The sequence below is a fragment of the Triticum urartu genome, chromosome 4A (assembly GCF_056163025.1).
Source record: "Triticum urartu cultivar PI428250 chromosome 4A, HENAU_Tu73, whole genome shotgun sequence".
NCBI classification, from domain to species: domain Eukaryota; kingdom Viridiplantae; phylum Streptophyta; class Magnoliopsida; order Poales; family Poaceae; genus Triticum; species Triticum urartu.
The window spans coordinates 235,941,513-235,954,806 of NC_141876.1; positions in this window are offsets into that span (position 1 = coordinate 235,941,513).

A 13,294-nucleotide genomic window follows, 5' to 3' on the forward strand; every position below is an offset into this window, starting at 1 on the left:
GGATCAGGATGCTTAACCAGTTCCCATACATTATTCAGCTCAAACTGTTGAAGCTCTTCTTGCATAGCTTGAATCCATTCAGGTTCCATGAAGGCTTCTTCAACTTTCTTGGGTTCTGATATTGAGACGAATGCGAAGTGCCCACAGAAATTTGCTAGCTGAGTTGCCCTTGAACGAGTGAGTGGACCAGGTGCATTGATGCTATCAATTATTCTTTCAAGCACTTCATTGGCAACGCGAGGATGTACAGGGCGAAGACTTTGCTCTTGCTGTTCACTGTCATTGTTGGAAGGAATGTCTTCAGGCTGAGCAATGTCTTCATGTTGATCAGGTGCTGAAATGATAAGTTCTTCTTCAGGATGAGCTTCAGAAGGTATAATCTCTCCAGTTCCCATTAGCTTGATTGATTCACTGGATGGAACTTCATCTAGCACACTTGGCAGCTGCTCTCTTTGTGATCCGTTGGTCTCATCGAACCGCACATCCACTGTTTCAACCACTTTGTAATGAAAGAGATTGAAGACTCTGTAGGAGTGCGAATCCTTTCCATATCCAAGCATAAAACCCTCATGTGCTTTTGGTGCAAATTTTGAGGTGTGATGTGGGTCCTTGATCCAGCACCTTGCGCCAAATACTCTGAAGTAACTGACATTTGGCCTTTTGCCAGTAAGGAGCTCATAAGATGTCTTGTTCAGAAGCTTGTGAAGATAAACACGATTGATTGTATGGCATGCAGTGTCAATGGCTTCAGTCCAGAATTTTCTTGGAGTCTTGTATTCATCTAGCATCGTTCTGGCCATCTCAATGAGTGTTCTGTTCTTGCGTTCGACGACGCCATTCTGCTGTGGCGTGTATGGAGCTGAGAATTCATGTGTGATGCCCAAGGTATCAAGATATGTATCAAGGCCAGTGTTCCTGAATTCAGTGCCATTGTCACTTCTGATGTGCTTTATCTTGGCGCCAAAATTGTTCATAGCACGATTGGCGAAGCGTCTGAAGACATCCTGCACTTCAGTCTTGTAAAGAATTATGTGCACCCAAGTATATCTAGAATAATCATCAACAATAACGAAGCCATAGAGGCAAGAAGTAGTAGTAAAAGTTGAGTAGTGAGTGGGACCAAAAAGATCCATGTGAAGCAGTTCGAAGGGTTGAGTAGTGGTCATGATTGTCTTCGAGGGATGTTTTGCTCTCGTCATCTTCCCTGCTTCACAGGCACCGCATAAGTGATCTTTCTTGAACTTGACGCCCTCGATGCCTATGACATGTTTCTTCTTCGCAAGGGTGTGGAGGTTCCTCATGCTAGCATGCCCAAGCCTCCGATGCCAAAGCCAGCATTCTGAAGCTTTTGCAAGAAGACATACTGCAAGTTGTGGCCCTGCTGAGAAATCTACCACATACAAATCATATTTCCGATACCCTTCAAACACTAGAGACTTGTCAGATTCCATTAGTACCAGGCAACGATATTTTCCAAATATTACGACCATGTTCAAATCGCAAAGCATTGAAACAGACATTAAGTTGAAACCAAGGGATTCAACAAGCATGACTTTATCCATGTTTTGATCCTTTGAGATTGCAACTCTACCTAGACCCAATACCTTACTTTTACCAGTGTCAGCAAATGTGATGTGGCTCTTGTCGGATGGACGTAAGGTTGAGTCCATAAGAAGGCTTCTTTTGCCAGTCATGTGATTTGTACACCCACTGTCAATAATCCATTCTGAAGACTTTGAAGACGCTGGTGTCGTACCCTTCAGTGCAGTTAGGGGGATAGGCTTCACAAAGAGAATTGTGAAGCAAAAACATTTGACGAACCAGTGGGTTATGAAAACTTAGATCCAGATTAGGACTAATAGGGAGAGTAGCATGCGATTCAGGAACGAAATACATAATGATGCCATTCGGGCATTTTATCTTGCGCCCTACAAGATTTTTAAGGTCCCCAGCAATAGCGTCAGAAGATTTTGTTTTTCTGCTGGAGACCTTTCCTTGCAAAAGAGAGTTAAGCTTTCTTAACCACCCACATCTTCAAGGGTGGCTTAGAAGCAATAAGTCTAAGTGCAGCATCTGAGAATTTTTGTTTTGGAGCCCTAGCAAACAGTCTAGCAGGCGGACAATAGTACTCATAAGAATAGGCAGAATAATTTTTGGTCATATGAACATGACGGTTTGATGAACCGTTCTCATATTCATATGCCTGAGTATGGTTTCCCTGCAAAACATTTGCGTTAGTGCGACTCAGGTGAGTCCTCTGTCTGTATGAAGCCTTTGGATCGTATGAAGCCTTTGGTCTGAGGTTTGTCTTCTTCAAGTGAGGTGTCATGAAGACATTCACAGGAAGATTTTCCAGATACTTTTTCGGAACCCAGATCTTCTTCATAGGCGGTCCATTCCTGCAGTTAGTACCAATGTACCTGGCAAACACTTCACCATTCTGATTTTTAAATAGTACATAGTTTGCATCAACGGATTCATCAATGATAATGGGGTTAGCACAGGTGAAGCCAGATAAATTGGATGGATATGCTGAAGGTTCCTTTGCAGCAACCCACTTGGTTTTGGGGTACTGCTCAGGTTTCCAGTAAGAGCCATCTGCATTTATTTTCCTTACGAACCCTATACCCTCTTTCCTAGGGTTTCGGTTCAGAATCTGCTTTTTCAGGACATCACATAGCGTCTGATGCCCTTTAAGGCTTTTGTACATCCCTGTTTCAAGCAATGTTTTCAATCTAGCATTCTCATCAGCAATAGCAGTGGTATCCTCAGCAGAGGGGTTAGTTACCACATCAACAGTTGAAGATATTGCAACAGCAATAGCAGTGGAACATTCAGCAACAGAAGTAGCATTATCACACTCAATGCATTTAAGACATGGTGGTTCAAATCCTTCCTGAGCGGAACTGATCTGTTCGGCGCGAAGTGACTCGTTTTCCTTTTGAAGATCTTCATGAGCCGCTCTCAATTTCTCAAGTTCTTGCTTCCTTTGAAGATAATCATAGGAAAGCTTTTCATGAGTTGTTGAGAGAGTATCATGACGATCTTCAAGTTCCTGATACTTAACATGAAGATTTTTTATGTCTTCAATTAAGGATTCAGATCGAGTCATTTCAGCACCCAACAGATCATCGCTTCTGTCTAACAGTTTTTGAATATGTTCCATGGCTTTTTGTTGTTCAGTTGCAATTTTAGCAAGTGTTTTGTAACTGGGTTTTGAATCACAATCAGAGTCATCGTCACTAGATGTATGATAGTGAGTAGTGCGTTTGTTTACCTTGGCACCGCGTGCCATGAAGCAGTAGGTAGGAGTGGAGTAGTCCTTGTCATCTGCATCGGTGTCGGTGATAAAATCATTGTCTTCAGTGTTGAAGATGGACTTGGCGACGTATGCTGTAGCCAGACTTGCAATGCCAGAATCAGACTCCTCCTCAGACTCCACCTCTGCCTCCTCAGAAGCGGACTCCTCCTCTGAATCCATTTCCTTGCCAACAAACGCACATGCCTTGCCAGATGAGCTCTTCTTATGTGATGAAGACTTTGAGGAAGACTTGGAAGAAGACTTTGTGTACTTCTTCTTCTTCTTCTCGTCTGAGTCATATTCCTTGCTCTTCTTCTTCTTTCTGTTCTCATTGTCCCACTGTGGACACTCAGAGATGAAGTGTCCAGTTTTCTTGCACTTGTGGCATGTTTTCTTCTTGTAGTCATGAGCAGAAGCTTCATCATTCCTTGAGATTGATCGTGAAGACTTTCTGAAGCCTTTCTTCTTGGTGAATTTTTGGAACTTCTTCACTAGCATTGCAAGTTCCCTTCCAATGTCTTCAGGATCATCAGAACTGCTGTCAGATTCTTCTTCAGATGAGGAAACAGCTTTTGCCTTCAAGGCACGAGTTCGCCCATAGTTTGGACCGTAGATATCTCTTTTCTCGGAAAGCTGAAACTCATGTGTGTTGAGCCTCTCAAGTATGTCAGATGGATCGAGTGTCTTGAAATCAGGACGTTCTTGAATCATCAGGGCTAGGATGTCAAACGAACTATCAAGTGATCTCAGCAGCGTCTTGACGACTTCATGTTTGGTGATCTCAGTAGCGCCGAGGGCTTGAAGCTCATTTGTGATGTCAGTGAGTCGATCAAATGTGTGCTGGACATTCTCATTGTCATTTCGCTTGAAGCGGTTGAAGAGGTTGCGAAGGACACTGATTCTCTGATCTCTCTGGGTTGAGATGCCTTCCTTGACCTTGGAGAGCCAGTCCCAGACCAGCTTGGATGTCTTCAAAGCACTCACACGGCCATACTATCCTTTGGTCAGATATCCATAGATGATATTCTTGGCAGTAGAGTCCAGTTGAACGAATTTCTTGACATCAGCAGCAGTGACACCTTCTCCAGCCTTGGGAACGCCGTTCTCGACGACATACCATAGGTCGACGTCAATGGCTTCAAGATGCATGCGCATCTTATTCTTCCAGTAGGGATATTCAGTTCCATCGAAGACGGGGCACGCAGTGGAGACTTTAATTATCCCTGCAGTCGACATAGCTAAAACTCCAGGTGGTTAAACCGAATCACATAGAACAAGGGAGCACCTTGCTCTGATACCAATTGAAAGTGCGTTATATCGACTAGAGGGGGGTGAATAGGCGATTTTTATGGAAGTCTTCAAAACGTGGAAGTTATGAAGACAAACAGTAGAGATATGCCTATTACTATGCAGCGGAATTTAGACTACACTAGGCAAGCCATGGTCAAGTATCAACAGAGTGAAAGCACAGTGACAAATAGCTGTAGTGTAATTAGGATCAGGTAGGAAGATACTATGAAGCCAAACATATCATACACTCACGTTGTGAAGACAAAAGATAGAACAGACACGCAATGACTTCACAATGAGGGATCAGTAAGTAAAAGGAAGTGAAGATGAAACCAGTGACTCGTTGAAGACAATGATGTGTTGGACCAGTTCCAGTTGCTGTGACAACTGTATGTCTGGTTGGAGTGGCTAGGTATTTAAACCTTAGGACACACAGTCCCGGACACCCAGTCCTGAACACGCAGCTCAGGACACCAAGTCCTCACCGTATTCTCCTTGAGCTAAGGTCACATAGTCCTCGCCCAATCACTTTGGTAAGTCTTCAAGGTAGACTCCCAAACCTTCACAGACTTCGTTCACTGGCAATCCACAATGTCTCTTGGATGCTCTGAACGCGACGCCTAACCGTCTGGGGATGCACAGTCCTCAAGTGTAATAAGTCTTCAGATCACACATACAAGAAGACTTAAGTGATGCCCAATGTTCTCTGGCTCTGGGTGGTTAGGGCTTTATCCTCGCAAGGAATTCTCTCTCTCAAAGGCTTCGAGGTGGGTTGCTCTCAAATGAAAAAAGCCGTACTCTCAATCTGAGCAGCCAACCATTTATGGTTGTAGGGGGTGGGCTATTTATAGCCACTTGGCAACCCAACCTGATTTGTCCGAAATGACCCTGGGTCACTAAAGAACTGACACGTGTCTCAACGGTCAGATTTCAAACTCTCATGGCAACTTTACTTGGTCTACAAGCAAAGCTGACTTGTCCGGCTCTAGACAAGATTCGCTCTCATTATCTTCACTCGAAGACATAGGTTTTTGGTTTAGGCATCACTTCAGTCATTCTGACTGGTTCTCCTGGACCCCACTTAACAGTACGGTGGTTCCTATGACTCAACACAAAAGAAAAAGAACTATGAAATATCTAAGTCTTCGGGCTCCATAGGCTTCATAACGTGTCTTCTTTTGTCATAGTCTTCAATGTGAATATCTTCATATACCACCTTTGACTTCAATGTCTTCATACATTTTAGGGGTCATCTCTGGTAGTAAAACCGAATCAATGAGGGACTTCTACCTATGTTATCCTGCAATTCTCACAAACACATTAGTCCCTCAACTAGGTTTGTCGTCAATACTCCAAAACCAACTAGGGGTGGCACTAGATGCACTTACAGGGGTGTTGGGCTGCAACACACACGAGGCCTTTTTGGTCCCTTGGTTAACCGTTGGAGTATCAAACGAAGTCCAAATGGCACGAAACTTGACAGGCAGTCTACCGGTGGTGAACCAAGGCCGCATGACAAGTATCGGTCCAATCCGAGAACCCTTTACACCCTGCACAGGAAACGAGGTAGAAAGGGACACCGGAGGACATGGGAGCGCCGGATTGCAAAACAGACAACGGGAAAAATGCTCGGATGCATGAGATGAACATCTATACAAATGAAATGCACATGATGACATGATATGAAATGCATGACACGCAAGCAATGACAAGGCAACAACAGTGAATAACTAGAAGACACCTGGCACATCGGTCTCGGGGCGTTACAACTTTTAAACCTATTTGTGTGTTTCCAGCATGAGTCTTGCAGTACAATGCTGGACACCTTCAAAGCTTCCGCAATATAAAGGCGGGGCTGCGACTAAAGCCGAACCCACCAAAAGCCAAGGTACTCCATAGACTCCTCGACAAAATGTTATCGGATATTGCTTTATATGCATCGGTTTGAATTGTGTCTTTGTTCAATAGTTGGGTTGCCCGTCTCCAATGCTTAGCCTTACGTTCCCGATTGTTCGGGTAAGGGTAAAGGGAGAACCACTGCGATTGTGCTTCCGGTTCGACTGGTCAAGTGCCTCAGTGGAGAAAGCCGAAAACTGACTGTCACAATAAGTGTAAACTAGTTAGTGATCCGATGACTGTGTTAATTAAACTATAGTTCGATGGAGGTCACCCCATCTTAAACTACGGGCCTTTCATAACATTGGTCGAAGTGTTAACAGCTTGACCTCTACTGATGCCGAACAATAACCGGGGTGTCGGTGTCAAAACCGGCGGATCTCGGGTAGGGGGTCCCGAACTGTGCGTCTAAGGTGGATGGTAACAAGAGGCAGGGGACACGATGTTTTACCCAGGTTCGGGCCCTCTTGATGGAGGTAAAACCCTACGTCCTGCTTGATTATTCTTGATAATATGAGTAGTACAAGAGTTGATCTACCACGAGATCAGAGAGGCTAAACCCTAGAAGCTAGCCTATGGTATGATTGTCGGTTGCCCTACGGACTAAAACCCTCCGGTTTATATAGACACCGGAGGAGGCTAGGGTTACACAAGGTCGGTTACAAAGGGGGAGGTATGCATATCCGTATTGCCTACTTGCCTTCCACGCCAAGTAGAGTCCCATCCGGACGCGGGACGAAATATTGAATCTCGTATCTTCATAGTCCAACAGTCCGGCCAAAGGATATAGTCGGGCTATCTAGAGACCCCCTAATCCAGGACTCCCTCAGTAGCCCCTGAACCAGGCTTCAATGACGATGAGTCCGGCGCGCAGTGTTGTCTTCGGCATTGCAAGGCGGGTTCCTCCTACAAATATACCACGGAAGAGTTTGAATAGAAGGATAGTGTCCGACCCTGCAAAATAAGTTCCACATACTACCGTAGAGAGAATAATATTTCCACAAATCTAATCTGCTGACACGTTTTGGCAGCACGACATCATGCCATGGCCCGGTAATTATTTGAACCGTTTTTCTTTAACCAGCCCCGCACATAACGCGAGGTGGTTTCTTGACACGTCTTGTCAAAGCAGAGATCGTGTTCCCCTTATCACGGGATTCTCATCAATACAAACATGGGTAACCCAACCGTGCCTATTGGTATGACTCCTAGATCTTAGGTATGTCTCGAACGGCCACGAGGACGAGCCTGATATTCATCCCCTTTATAAAGGGACAAGGCTTTTCTTTTTTTTCTCCCGTGCTCAATCGAATCCTTCCCCCGCCTCGAGTTCTAACACCCAAAGCCCAGGTCAGGTGCTTCCGACCTTCAATCATGTCTTGATCCAGCCTTCAAAGCTGGTGGATGCCTTCCTCCGTCATGGAGGAAGACATCAAGTAGTTGAGGGAGGCCAGATATCTGACCGCCGAAATTTCACATAGGCTGCCCGCCCGAGGGCAGGTCGTCCCTACTCCCGAACCCAACGAGAGCGTTGTGTTCGTCTCTCACTTCCTCCGAGGGCTAGGCCTCGCTCTGGATCCCTTTGTTAGGGGTTTTATGTTCTATTACGGGCTGGATTTTCACGATCTGGCCCCGGATTCCCTTTCTTCACATCTCGTCATTTATTGTCATTTGTGAGGCCTTCCTCCGCATTACCCCTCACTTCGGCTTTTGGCTCAAAACCTTCGATGTGAAGCCGAAGATGGTCGAGGGGCAGTACGCAGCGTGCGGAGGTGCTCTAATAAGCAAAATTGTTGATGCTCCATGGCTAAAGGGTTCCTTTCCAGAGGTGTCCGGATTGTGGCAACAGGAGTGGTTTTACGTCACAGCTCCCCGAAGTGCCAAGTGGGTACCTGCTCCCACCCTTCGCTCGGGCCCTCCACCACAACTGATGTCATGGATCAGCAGGGGGCTGAGCTGGGGTCTAGCCAAGGACGTGCCAATACTGCAGAGCAGTATCCGAGATCTCTTCGAGGGAGATTTCAGTCTGGTTATGGTAATGCAAGTTATGCTGGTTCGTCGAGCCCAACCTTGCAAACGTCGGCCCCTCCGCATGTAGGAATTCAACCCGGAAGGACCGTGCACTATTCAGAATTTCTTGGCATGATGCACAAGGAGATGTAAAATCATTCTTCGGAACCCAAATAGAGTGTCCGGACACTACCGAGGATGTGGGCCTAAGCTGCAACCGCCCCGCTGCCCAAGTAAGTAATCCCATGGCCGAACACACTGTCCTTTTATTTATCATTACATCATTCTGAAGAATCATTCTTTGACCAGGACTGGATATCAAAGGCAAATATGATCCGGTGTCCGGGCCCCCTTCCTGAAGGCTTGGACAATCCGGTGCTGGAAAAGATGCTTGAGCCAGCACCTTGTCTGGTGCCCTCAAAAGAAGATGAAGGGGGAATAAAGAGGCCGAAAGCGGGCCTCCATCGCTACCTATTCCAATCGAGGGAATGAGCACCTCCGCGAGGGAGGATAACCAAGGGGAAGAATCTGACATTCTCTCTCCCCGGGGAAGGAAGAGGACTACCTCTGAAGATCTGGAAACCAAGGTTTCCAAACGGGAGAAGAAATCTCCGCTAGAGGGTCCTGCCTCGGAGGGTATTCTTGCCACACAATATCCGCGCGGGGATCATCCCTCTACCGAGCTATAGGTAATCAAAAAGTACTTAATAGTGAAGATATCCTACCTTACTTCTGAGGAAAATAACCGGAGCATTTATCTTGCAGTTCGGATCTTAGCCCTTCTCAGCAGAGCTCGTCTTCAGAGGATCTTCTTCCAGAGATGATGGAGAGCAAAACGCCTCCCCCTGCTACACCGCCTCACGAGGCGGGCGACCCCGACGTGTCATCGTGGAGGGTTTCTCCTGATCCGGCAAGGCCAGAAGGTAATCCTATGGCCACCCGAAGTCCCCAGTATCTGGCTCTTGAAGAGAGCAATCAAAAGAGTCTGGCACTGTCTGGTATGCGGTCGGACGTACTGAGGGATCTGCTAGAGCAAGCGACTATCTCAGAAGAGCACCGTACGTTGATGGGTACGGTGATGGAATGGATTTCGTCCGTCGAAAGCGGGTTGCATGAAGCCTTTATGAGTCTACTGACGGGTTTTGAGGTACGTGAAATGATGTACATTTTTTACAGTACCGCACATGTTTTGGTGTGCCCTGTGTAGATAGTAGCCCATGAGACTCTGGTTGTCGTCAAAAACGGCGGCAAACAGGGGATCATAGTCCCAGGTAATAACCAGACCGCCTGTATGCGCAGGTGGTTGAAGCTCCGGTGGCTAGCCGGACTGAGGGGTTTGCCGAACTAAAGCGACAACTGGATGCGGCAGATGCCGACATCATGCTTGTTAACAAGCGGCTTGACGAGTCACAGGGTAGGTGATTTTTCTGGTGAATGTCACATAGTAAGAGCAGCATGATGCTAGTATCTATAATATGTTGTGACTGCAGATGGAGCTTCCACCGTGGAGACCCTTCGGGCGGAGCATGCCCGAGCCAAGGAGAAAGCAAGGAGTAGTAATGTGGCGCTTTAAAGGCGGCCGAAGAGTTAAGGGCCGAACAGGCCGCACATTGCGGGAGCAAAGAAAAAAAATGCCAAGATGGCCGTGGAGTTAAAAGATGTTGCTGACCGTTACCGGCTTCTTGAAGAAGAAAACCAGGTGAACGCGGCGGACCTGGAGAAGGCCCGGGTGGCTGCCAAGGAAGCCCGCTCCAAAATTAGGGCGACGAAGGAGGAGCTGAATCAAGCTGCGGATATCGTTTCTGGGAAGCCCTTCTTGTTGCGGACTAAGTTCGGAGATCTGAAATATGCTCCTCTAGACCGGCTATGGAGTTCTACGGATGAGTACATGGATTTGGCTGCAAGTGTTGCGGATGCGACCTAGTACTTCAAGGATCAGAAAGGTCCTGAAGTGGAGAAGTTGTTCTGGTCACAGTTTCACGCTCCAGTCCATCCGCTGTTGCTGAATGAGCGATTGACCGGTTGGGCCGAGCTCCATAGATTACCCGGACTGGCCATGAGGTCTGTTGTGGATCATTTGTGGCCAGGAGGGCCAAGGCCGAATAGCTACTTTAGCTTAGTGCAACAATTCCTTGGCATTGTGCCACGCATCGATGCTGTAAAGAGGTCAGCGTGCATAGAAGGCTCACAGATGGCCCTTGCCCGTGTCAAAACATACTTGGCGGAGATGGATGCCACCATTGCTGCGGCACAGGGTTCGGCCATAGGCCGAGTGGCTGCTGAGCACTACTTTGAAGAAGTTCTTGAAGGCGCTCGTTTGATGGAGGCTCAGTGCTTGAAGAATATTATGTTTGAGTGACATGTATTCCCATTGTAAAAATAATGTTTTATTGAGTTTATGAAGGCTGTATTTATACTTTTGCCCGAAAGTACTATGATGCCTCCACTGCGGCCGTTTATGTATATATGTATATAACCTGAAAGATGGCAGTCGTCGGCTTCAACCCCCACGAATATAATGCGGCGGTGTTCGCAGAAGACGCATGTTCACACTTGATCCAACGTCTTGGTCCATTAAGGAGGTGATAGCGCAGCGAACTAGGCAATCGGACTATAATGCTTTAACACTTTCACTTAGCCAGAGGAGTTTGACAGTGGGGATACTATATAGCCCCTGGTGGCTCCGCACTCATCCGAATTCGGGGTGCGTACATGCCTGGCCGGGAAACGGCCCTTTGTTAAGGCGGAGGAATCCCGAAGATTTCGCTAGGTCATCATGTGGTTGACCAGTCTCACGCTATATCATGACAGTCAGTTTTCGTCTTTCTCTACTGAGGTGCTCGTCCGGATGAACCAGGGCACAATCGCAGTAGTTCTCCTGGTGCTGCCTTAGCCGATATAGCGGAACATAAGGAAGCAAAACACAGGAGCCGGGAAAACCCAAAATTTGACCAAAGACATGATTCGGAGCTGATGCATATAAGGCCAAACTCGCGACGCCGAACACTCCCTAAGGTATTCGGTCTTTATGGTGGAAACCGGGCTTAAGCAGTGCCCTTTGTAGTAAGCCCCTAGTGTCCAGGTACGTACAATATTCTGACGCGGCCACATGCCAACACGTCAGCATCCTTCTCAATTGTACTGAGAATCCGGGGGATGTGTATCAACAAGAGACAGTAAAAAAGGTTTACGCAGGGTCTTAATCTAAAAAGAATCCTTGGAACGGGTCCCTGCTGCACGTCTGCACCTGTGTCTCTGTTGTGCCGTATCCTGGACGGGTGTAGCACCATGGTCACCTATAAAAGAGAGGAACTTAGTTGAAAAGTTGTCGTGCAAAAAGATAGGTTATACTAAAGAAACCATGTACAGTTCAAGATGAGGAAAGTTGAGCATAATTGCCACTTGTTTGCGCGTGTTGAGCCCCCTGTATTGTAATAGGGGTATAGCCATCAAACCTGTATCAATTACATATAGCTGCGCCGGACTCATCTAACCGCGTCCGTGGTCTTAATGACCTGTCAGATGCTTTAGTTGGTGAGGCCGTTTAGTGTGTGGTTGCCAAGGCAGCCGCACGGTCTTCCGCGTGCAAGGAGCGCTCAATATTTCCATTTACTGTAATGATACCACGTGGACCGGCATCTTAAGCATGAGGGAAAGCGTAATGCGGTATTGCGTTAAAGCGAGCGAAAGCTTCACGTCCGAGTAGGGCTTGATAGCCACTTTGGAACGGAGCGATCTGGAATGTTAAATTTTCAATGCGGAAGTTATCGGGAAATCCGAATATAACCTCTAGTAGCATAGAGCCCGTGCAATGGGCCTCTAGGCCTGGCATTACTCCTTTAAAGGTAGTATTGCTGTGGCTAATTTTTGTTGGGTCTATCCCCATTTTGCGGACTGTGTCCTGATATATCAGGTTTAGACTGCTGCCGCCATCCATCAGGACTCGTGTGAATTGGTATCCGTCAATTATTTGGTCTAATACCAAGGCATCCCATCCTGCATGCCGGATAGTTGCCGTGTAATCCCGATGGTCGAAGGTGATCGGTTGGGACGACCAGTGGCAGAACTCCGCGGTGATAGGCCCTGGGGCATGTGTCTCTAGGAGTGTCGCTCTGTTTCTCCCCTTTGTCACGTGTAACACGTTTACTGTTTTGACTTCTGGTGGGAATTTCTTCTGTTCTCCAGTGCTTTGCTTGCGAGGCTCGTCCTCGTCTTCGCTTGGTGTATCCTGCCCCTTATGTTCGGTGTCGGTGTCAAAACCGGCGGATCTCGGGTAGGGGGTCCTGAACTGTGCGTCTAAGTCGGATGGTAACAGGAGGCAGGGGACACGATGTTTTACCCAGGTTCGGGCCCTATTGATGGAGGTAAAACCCTACATCCTGCTTGATTATTCTTGATAATATGAGTACTACACGAGTTGATCTACCACGAGATCGGAGAGGCTAAACCCTGGAAGCTAGCCTATGGTATGATTGTATGTTGTCCTACGGACTAAAACCCTCCGGTTTATATAGACACCGGAGGGGGCTAGGGTTACACAAGGTCGGTTACAAAGGAGGAGATATACATATCCGTATTGCCTAGCTTGCCTTCCACGCCAAGTAGAGTCCCATCCGGACACGGGACGAAGTCTTCAATCTTGTGTCTTCATAGTCCAATAGTCCGGCCAAAGGATATATTCCGGCTATCCGGAGACCCCCTAATCCAGGACTCCCTCAGTAGCCCCTGAACCAGGCATCAATGACGATGAGTCCGGCGCGTAGTGTTGTCTTCGGCATTGCAAGGCGGGTTCCTCCT